Below are 10,757 nucleotides of genomic sequence, written 5' to 3'. Positions count from 1 at the left end.
TCAAAACATGTAACTCATGCAAAAAAAGTTATCCGATGGTGACACCAAGGTATTTAATATCTCATCCATATAGGCTTCAATAAATTTTTCATATGACCCTAACTTAAGTTTCATAGCATGAGTCGTTATAAGATCATAAATGTAATCATGACCACGAAAGACTTGTCAAGCCTAAAAAATTGAAATAAACTACATCGCAACTCTGTCGATCCTATCTTGACAAGTTACTAGTAGAATCATATTCAAACCTTAGAATGTTAAGCATCATTAGATAACTAAAAGTTATGCATCTAACAAGACCGCTGAATTAATTAAATGATCCTATGAGACAGTTGATGGATTTGTAACTGGAATAAAATTCAAGAGTGTTGAGTACAACGGGAGGTCACCCTTGTCATCAAATCAAATAGTCGTTGGTAACGCCTCCAAGAAACTTTTGATCACATGAACGATTAGACCCATAAAAATTAAGCTCCACAAGAATAGTTTTAATTGAAGAAAGTTCTAGTACTAAAGAATCTTTATATTGGTCAGTTCGAGAGTTGTGCTTGGTCACAACTAACACGATGATGGAGACCTCCACATCCCACTCTTAAATATCATCTAACATATGCACCGTTTGGTAAGAATAATTATCATAATGCTTAGGGTCTTAAATATCTAAAACATCACTATAAAATTAATACTACAAATGAGTACATACTTTTTAAAGTTAACCCTCATACTTACAATTTAAATTGATTTAATCGTCAGAGTGTTTGAATGTGCACCCTCACCCAGCATCTTCCGATCTTCAGAAATAACGAAAAACATGAATTCTTCGATTCATCAATCACACCCACCATTACTCGGCGATAATGGTCCATGAAAGACAAAAAAATATCCAACGATAAACATCATTGGAAATATTTCATTCAAGAGATCATTTATTCTTGCAAGCATGACGACGATTATTGTCTAATTAATTATTTACTTTAAAAACATCGTAAGTTTTCTTTGAATTATTAATTTTTTTCTTTGGAGAAAAATATTGTATTAAATTTCACGAGAATACCTTTTCTCATATTCATACATAAAAATATATAATTGAAGTTATTAATGCATGAAAACATTTATGGTAGCAAACAAGACAATTTCCATTTTTTAAACAATTATTTATTTTAAATGAAATATAGTAAATTTTATGTGAGTTATTTGCTATTTTGTTTTTAAAATGTATTGTATATAATGTACTAACACCCACTGTGGGGCTCGAACCCACGACCACCAAGTTAAGAGCCTTGCGCTCTACCAACTGAGCTAGACGGGCAATACAGGCTTGTCTTGAAAGACTAATATTTGAAATTATAATTCTAGTAATTTATTATTATTACTAATTGTATTATTTCTAATTTGAATGCTCATCTTTTTATTTTTCAAATTTCGAAAGATTTAAATAACATGCGGTTATAATTTTAATTAGAAATGTGTTGAACATTTCCTTAAATAGAAATTAGTTAATAAAATTTTGTGTGTACAATTCATATGTTAAAATACACGTATTAATATGAAAGTTCAAAATTCCGACTCTCAAAGTTTCAAAGTTTAAGTTTCATATAGTTTTTATGATATAACCTTTACGGAATTTTATCTTAAGAATTTTTTTTTCTAACTATATCATGAGAGATCACAATGATCTTTGTAAGTCATAGTAGATAAATACACTGGAGGGATACTCGAATAAAATTCCGTACCTTCATCAGATCGGGCTTTCAAAAGTACCTTATACCCAAGAAATTGTCTTTAAGCAATACTGAAGAATCAAAACATGTAACTCATGCAAAAAAAGTTATCCGATGGTGACACCAAAGTATTTAATATCTCATCCATATAGGCTTCAATAAATTTTTCATATGACCCTTACTTAAGTTTCATAGCATGAGTCGTTATAAGATCATAAATGTAATCATGACCACGAAAGACTTCTCAAGCCTAATTTTTTTGAAATAAACTACATCGCAACTCTGTCGATCCTATCTTGACAAGTTACTGGTAGAATCATATTCAAACCTTAGAGTGTTAAGCATCATTAGATAACTAAAAGTTATGCATCTAACAAGACCGCTGAATTAATTAAATGATCCTATGAGACAGTTGATGGATTTGTAACTGGAATAAAATTCAAGAGTGTTGAGTACAACGGGAGGTCACCCTTGTCATCAAATCAAATAGTCATTGGTAACGCCTCCAAGAAACTTTTGATCACATGAACGATTAGACCCATAAACATAAGCTCCACAAGAATAGTTTTAATTGAAGAAAGTTCTAGTACTAAAGAATCTTTATATTGGTCAGTTCGAGAGTTGTGCTTGGTCACAACTAACACGATGATGGAGACCTCCACATCCCACTCTTAAATATCATCTAACATATGCACCGTGTGGTAAGAATAATTATCATAATGCTTAGGGTCTTAAATATCTAAAACATCACTATAAAATTAATACTACAAAAGAGTACATACTTTTTAAAGTTAACCCTCATACTTACAATTTAAATTGATTGAATCGTCAGAGTGTTTGAATGTGCACCCTCACCCAGCATCTTCCGATCTTCAGAAATAACGAAAAACATGAATTCTTCGATTGATCAATCACACCCACAATTACTCGGCGATAATGGTCCATGAAAGACAAAAAAATATCCCGCGATAAACATCATTGGAAATATTTCATTCAAGAGATCATTTATTCTTGCAAGCATGACGACGATTATTGTCTAATCAATTATTTACTTTAAAAACATCGTAAGTTTTCTTTGAATTATTAATTTTTTTCTTTGGAGAAAAATATTGTATTAAATTTCACGAGAATACCTTTTCTCATATTCATACATAAAAATATATAATTGAAGTTATTAATGCATGAAAACATTTATGGTAGCAAACAAGAAAATTTCCATTTTTTAAACAATTATTTATTTTAAATGAAATATAGTAAGAATAATTATGAAAACATTTATGGTAGTAAAAATATCATCTAACATATGCACCGTGTGGTAAGAATAATTATCATAATGCTTAGGGTCTTAAATATCTAAAACATCACTATAAAATTAATACTACAAAAGAGTACATACTTTTTAAAGTTAACCCTCATACTTACAATTTAAATTGATTGAATCGTCAGAGTGTTTGAATGTGCACCCTCACCCAGCATCTTCCGATCTTCAGAAATAACGAAAAACATGAATTCTTCGATTGATCAATCACACCCACAATTACTCGGCGATAATGGTCCATGAAAGACAAAAAAATATCCCGCGATAACATCATTGGAAATATTTCATTCAAGAGATCATTTATTCTTGCAAGCATGACGACGATTATTGTCTAATCAATTATTTACTTTAAAAACATCGTAAGTTTTCTTTGAATTATTAATTTTTTTCTTTGGAGAAAAATATTGTATTAAATTTCACGAGAATACCTTTTCTCATATTCATACATAAAATATATAATTGAAGTTATTAATGCATGAAAACATTTATGGTAGCAAACAAGAAAATTTCATTTTTTAAACAATTATTTATTTTAAATGAAATATAGTAAGAATAATTATGAAAACATTTATGGTAGTAAAAATATCATCTAACATATGCACCGTGTGGTAAGAATAATTATCATAATGCTTAGGGTCTTAAATATCTAAAACATCACTATAAAATTAATACTACAAAAGAGTACATACTTTTTAAAGTTAACCCTCATACTTACAATTTAAATTGATTGAATCGTCAGAGTGTTTGAATGTGCACCCTCACCCAGCATCTTCCGATCTTCAGAAATAACGAAAAACATGAATTCTTCGATTGATCAATCACACCCACAATTACTCGGCGATAATGGTCCATGAAAGACAAAAAATATCCCGCGATAAACATCATTGGAAATATTTCATTCAAGAGATCATTTATTCTTGCAAGCATGACGACGATTATTGTCTAATCAATTATTTACTTTAAAAACATCGTAAGTTTTCTTTGAATTATTAATTTTTTTCTTTGGAGAAAAATATTGTATTAATTTCACGAGAATACCTTTTCTCATATTCATACATAAAAATATATAATTGAAGTTATTAATGCATGAAAACATTTATGGTAGCAAACAAAAATTTCCATTTTTTAAACAATTATTTATTTTAAATGAAATATAGTAAGAATAATTATGAAAACATTTATGGTAGTAAAAATATCATCTAACATATGCACCGTGTGGTAAGAATAATTATCATAATGCTTAGGGTCTTAAATATCTAAAACATCACTATAAAATTAATACTACAAAAGAGTACATACTTTTTAAAGTTAACCCTCATACTTACAATTTAAATTGATTGAATCGTCAGAGTGTTTGAATGTGCACCCTCACCCAGCATCTTCCGATCTTCAGAAATAACGAAAAACATGAATTCTTCGATTGATCAATCACACCCACAATTACTCGGCGATAATGGTCCATGAAAGACAAAAAAATATCCCGCGATAAACATCATTGGAAATATTTCATTCAAGAGATCATTTATTCTTGCAAGCATGACGACGATTATTGTCTAATCAATTATTTACTTTAAAAACATCGTAAGTTTTCTTTGAATTATTAATTTTTTCTTTGGAGAAAAATATTGTATTAAATTTCACGAGAATACCTTTTCTCATATTCATACATAAAAATATATAATTGAAGTTATTAATGCATGAAAACATTTATGGTAGCAAACAAGAAAATTTCCATTTTTTAAACAATTATTTATTTTAAATGAAATATAGTAAATTTTATGTGAGTTATTTGCTATTTTGTTTTTAAAATGTATTGTATATAATGTACTAACGCCCACCGTGGGACTCGAACCCACGACCACAAGGTTAAGAGCCTTGCGCTCTACCAACTGAGCTAGACGGGCAATACGGGCTCGGCTTGAAAGACTAATATTTGAAATTATAATTCTAGTAATTTATTATTATTACTAATTGTATTATTTCTAATTTGAATGCTCATCTTTTTATTTTTCAAATTTTGAAAGATTTAAATAACATGCGGTTATAATTTTAATTAGAAATGTGTTGAACATTTCCTTAAATAGAAATTAGTTAATAAAATTTTGTGTGTACAATTCATATGTTAAAATACACGTATTAATATGAAATTCAAAATTCCGACTCTCAAAGTTTCAAAGTTTAAGTTTCATATAGTTTTTATGATATAACCTTTACGGAATTTTATCTTAAGAATTTTTTTTCTAACTATATCATGAGAGATCACAATGATCTTTGTACGTCATAGTAAATAAATACACTGGAGGGATACTCGAATAAAATTCCGTACCTTCATCAGATTGGGGTTTGAAAAGTACCTTATACCCAAGAAATTGTCTTTATGCAATATTGAAGAATCAAAACATGTAACTCATGCAAAAAAAGTTATGCGATGGTGACACCAAGGTATTTAATATCTCATCCATATAGGCTTCAATAAATTTTTCATATGACCCTTACTTAAGTTTCATAGCATGAGTCGTTATAAGATCATAAATGTAATCATGACCACGAAAGACTTGTCAAGCCTAAAAAATTGAAATTAACTACATCGCAACTCTGTCGATCCTATCTTGACAAGTTACTGGTAGAATCATATTCAAACCTTAGAATGTTAAGCATCATTAGATAACCAAAAGTTATCCATCTAACAAGACCGCTGAATTAGTTAAGTGATCCTATGAGACAGTTGATGGATTTGTAACTGGAATAAAATTCAAGAGTGTTGAGTACAACGGGAGGTCACCCTTGTCATCAAATCAAATAGTCGTTGGTAACGCCTCCAAGAAACTTTTGATCACATGAACGATTAGACCCAAAACATAAGCTCCACAAGAATAGTTTTAATTGAAGAAAGTTCTAGTACTAAAGAATCTTTATATTGGTCAGTTCGAGAGTTGTGCTTGGTCACAACTAACACGATGATGGAGACCTCCACATCCCACTCTTAAATATCATCTAACATATGTACCGTGTGGTAAGAATAATTATCATAATGCTTAGGGTCTTAAATATGTAAAACATCACTATAAAATTAATACTACAATGAGTACATACTTTTTAAAGTTAACCCTCATACTTACAATTTAAATTGATTTAATCGTCAGAGTGTTTGAATGTGCACCCTCACCCAGCATCTTCCGATCTTCAGAAATAACAAAAAACATGAATTCTTGGATTGATCAATCACACCCACCATTACTCGGCGATAATGGTCCATGAAAGACAAAAAAAAATCCAGCGATAAACATCATTGGAAATATTTCATTCAAGAGATCATTTATTCTTGCAAGCATGACGACGATTATTGTCTAATCAATTATTTACTTTAAAAACATCGTAAGTTTTCTTTGAATTATTAATTTTTTTCTTTGGAGAAAAATATTGTATTAAATTTCACGAGAATACCTTTTCTCATATTCATACATAAAAATATATAATTGAAGTTATTAATGCATGAAAACATTTATGGTAGCAAACAAGAAAATTTCCATTTTTTAAACAATTATTTATTTTAAATGAAATATAGTAATTTTATGTGAGTTATTTGCTATTTTGTTTTTAAAATGTATTGTATATAATGTACTAACGCCCACCGTGGGGCTCGAACCCACGACCACAAGGTTAAGAGCCTTGCGCTCTACCAACTGAGCTAGACGGGCAATACCGACTCGACTTGAAAGACTAATATTTGAAATTATAATTCTAGTAATTTATTATTATTACTAATTGTATTATTTCTAATTTGAATGCTCATCTTTTTATTTTTCAAATTTCAAAAGATTTAAATAACATGCGGTTATAATTTTAATTAGAAATGTGATGAACATTTCCTTAAATAGAAATTAGTTATTAAAATTTTGTGTGTACAATTCATATGTTGAAATACACGTATTAATATGAAATTAAAAATTCCGACTCTCAAGTTTCAAAGTTTAAGTTTCATATAGTTTTTATGATATAACCTTTACGGAATTTTATCTTAAGAATTTTTTTTTCTAACTATATCATGAGAGATCACAATATTCTTTGTAAGTCATAGTAGATAAATACACTGGAGGGATACTCGAATAAAATTCCGTACCTTCATCAGATCGGGCTTTGAAAAGTACCTTATACCCAAGAAATTGTCTTTATGCAATACTGAAGAATCAAAACATGTAACTCATGCAAAAAAAGTTATCCGATGGTGACACCAAGGTATTTAATATCTCATCCATATAGGCTTCAATAAATTTTTCATATGACCCTTACTTAAGTTTCATAGCATGAGTCGTTATAAGATCATAAATGTAATTATGACCACGAAAGACTTGTCAAGCCTAAAAAAATTGAAATAAACTACATCGCAACTCTGTCGATCCTATCTTGATAAGTTACTGGTAGAATCATATTCAAACCTGAGAATGTTAAGCATCATTAGATAACTAAAAGTTATCCATCTAACAAGACCGCTGAATTAATTAAATGATCCTATGAGACAGTTGATGGATTTGTAACTGGAATAAAATTCAAGAGTGTTGAGTACAACGGGAGGTCACCCTTATCATCAAATCAAATAGTCGTTGGTAACGCCTCCAAGAAACTTTTGATCACATGAACGATTAGACCCATAAACATAAGCTCCACAAGAATAGTTTTAATTGAAGAAAGTTCTAGTACTAAAGAATCTTTATATTGGTCAGTTCGAGAGTTGTGCTTGGTCACAACTAACACGATGATGGAGACCTCCACATCCCACTCTTAAATATCATCTAACATATGTACCGTGTGGTAAGAATAATTATCATAATGCTTAGGGTCTTAAATATGTAAAACATCACTATAAAATTAATACTACAAATGAGTACATACTTTTTAAAGTTAACCCTCATACTTACAATTTAAATTGATTTAATCGTCAGAGTGTTTGAATGTGCACCCTCACCCAGCATCTTCCGATCTTCAGAAATAACGAAAAACATGAATTATCGATTGATCAATCACACCCACCATTACTCGGCGATAATGGTCCATGAAAGACAAAAAAAATCCAGCGATAAACATCATTGGAAATATTTCATTCAAGAGATCATTTATTCTTGCAAGCATGACGACGATTATTGTCTAATCAATTATTTACTTTAAAAACATCGTAAGTTTTCTTTGAATTATTAATTTTTTTCTTTGGAGAAAAATATTGTATTAAAGTTCACGAGAATACCTTTTCTCATCTTCATACAAAAATATATGATTGAAGTTATTAATGCATGAAAACATTTATGGTAGCAAACAAGAAAATTTCCATTTTTTCAACAATTACTTAAAATGTAATGTACGAACGCCCTCCGTGGGGCTCGAACCCAAGACCACATGGTTAAGAGTCTTGCGCTCTACCAACTGAGCTAGACGGGCAATACCGGCGCGGCTTGAAAGACTAATATTTGAAATTATAATTCTAGTAATTTATTATTATTACTAATTGTATTATTTCTAATTTGAATGCTCATCTTTTTATTTTTCAAATTTCGAAAGATTTAAATAACATGCGGTTATAATTTTAATTAGAAGTGTGTTGAACATTTCTTTAAATAGAAATTAGTTAAAAAAAATTGTTTGTACAATTCATATGTTGAAATACACGTATTAATATGAAAATTCAAAATTCCGACTCTCAAAGTTTCAAAGTTTAAGTTTCATATAGTTTTTATGATATAACCTTTACGGAATTTTATCTTAAGAATTTTTTTTTCTAACTATATCATGAGAGATCACAATGATTTTTGTAAGTCATAGTAGATAAATACACTGGAGGGATACTCGAATAAAATTCCGTACCTTCATCAGATCGGGCTTTGAAAAGTACCTTATACCCAAGAAATTGTCTTTATGCAATACTGAAGAATCAAAACATGTAACTCATGCAAAAAAGTTATCCGATGGTGACACCAAGGTATTTAATATCTCATCCATATAGGCTTCAATAAATTTTTCATATGACCCTTACTTAAGTTTCATAGCATGAGTCGTTATAAGATCATAAATGTAATTATGACCACGAAAGACTTGTCAAGCCTTAAAAATTTAAAATAAACTACATCGCAACTCTGTCGATCCTATCTTGACAAGTTACTGGTAGAATCATATTCAAACCTTAGAATGTTAAGCATCATTAGATAACTAAAAATTATCCATCTAACAAGACCGCTGAATTAATTAAATGATCCTATGAGACAGTTGATGGATTTGTAACTGAATAAAATTCAAGAGTGTTGAGTACAACGGAAGGTCACCCTTGTCATCAAATCAAATAGTCGTTGGTAACGCCTCCAAGAAACTTTTGATCACATGAACGATTAGACCCATAAACATAAGCTCCACAAGAATAGTTTTAATTGAAGAAAGTTCTAGTACTAAAGAATCTTTATATTGGTCAGTTCGAGAGTTGTGCTTGGTCACAACTAACACGATGATGGAGACCTCCACATCCCACTCTTAAATATCATCTAACATATGTACCGTGTGGTAAGAATAATTATCATAATGCTTAGGGTCTTAAATATGTAAAACATCACTATAAAATTAATACTACAAATGAGTACATACTTTTTAAAGTTAACCCTCATACTTACAATTTAAATTGATTTAATCGTCAGAGTGTTTGAATGTGCACCCTCACCCAGCATCTTCCGATCTTCAGAAATAACGAAAAACATGAATTCTTCGATTGATCAATCACACCCACCATTACTCGGCGATAATGGTCCATGAAAGACAAAAAAAAATCCAGCGATAAACATCATTGGAAATATTTCATTCAAGAGATCATTTATTCTTGCAAGCATGACGACGATTATTGTCTAATCAATTATTTACTTTAAAAACATCGTAAGTTTTCTTTGAATTATTAATTTTTTTCTTTGGAGAAAAATATTGTATTAAATTTCACGAGAATACCTTTTCTCATCTTCATACATAAAAATATATAATTGAAGTTATTAATGCATGAAAACATTTATGGTAGCAAACAAGAAAATTTCCATTTTTTCAACAATTACTTAAAATGTAATGTACGAACGCCCTCCGTGGGGCTCGAACCCACGACCACATGGTTAAGAGTCTTGCGCTCTACCAACTGAGCTAGACGGGCAATACGGGCGCGGCTTGAAAGACTAATATTTGAAATTATAATTCTAGTAATTTATTATTATTACTAATTGTATTATTTCTAATTTGAATGCTCATCTTTTTATTTTTCAAATTTCGAAAGATTTAAATAACATGCGGTTATAATTTTAATTAGAAGTGTGTTGAACATTTCCTTAAATAGAAATTAGTTAAAAAAAATTGTTTGTACAATTCATATGTTGAAATACACGTATTAATATGAAAATTCAAAATTCCGACTCTCAAAGTTTCAAAGTTTAAGTTTCATATAGTTTTTATGATATAACCTTTACGGAATTTTATCTTAAGAATTTTTTTTCTAACTATATCATGAGAGATCACAATGATTTTTGTAAGTCATAGTAGATAAATACACTGGAGGGATACTCGAATCAAATTCCGTACCTTCATCAGATCGGGCTTTGAAAAGTACCTTATACCCAAGAAATTGTCTTTATGCAATACTGAAGAATCAAAACATGTAACTCATGCAAAAAAAGTTATCCGATGGTGACACCAAGGTATTTAATATCTCA

General features: G+C 29.8%; 2 non-coding genes across 2 annotated transcripts; both read right to left on the bottom strand.

Moving 5' to 3' along the window:
• Positions 1-4,870: 4,870 nt before the first annotated feature.
• On the bottom strand, positions 4,871-4,943 carry TRNAK-CUU (transfer RNA lysine (anticodon CUU)). Its single transcript has one exon. It is a non-coding gene; the product is annotated as a tRNA-Lys (tRNA).
• Positions 4,944-6,664: 1,721 nt separating this feature from the next.
• TRNAK-CUU (transfer RNA lysine (anticodon CUU)) lies at positions 6,665-6,737 on the bottom strand. Its single transcript has one exon. It is a non-coding gene; the product is annotated as a tRNA-Lys (tRNA).
• Positions 6,738-10,757: the final 4,020 nt, after the last annotated feature.

Source organism: Lathyrus oleraceus, unplaced genomic scaffold (genome assembly GCF_024323335.1).
Source record: "Lathyrus oleraceus cultivar Zhongwan6 unplaced genomic scaffold, CAAS_Psat_ZW6_1.0 chrUn0844, whole genome shotgun sequence".
NCBI classification, from domain to species: Eukaryota; Viridiplantae; Streptophyta; class Magnoliopsida; order Fabales; family Fabaceae; genus Lathyrus; species Lathyrus oleraceus.
The sequence above is the reverse complement of the archived record's forward strand: the minus strand, read 5'-3'. Positions and strand labels throughout refer to the sequence as shown.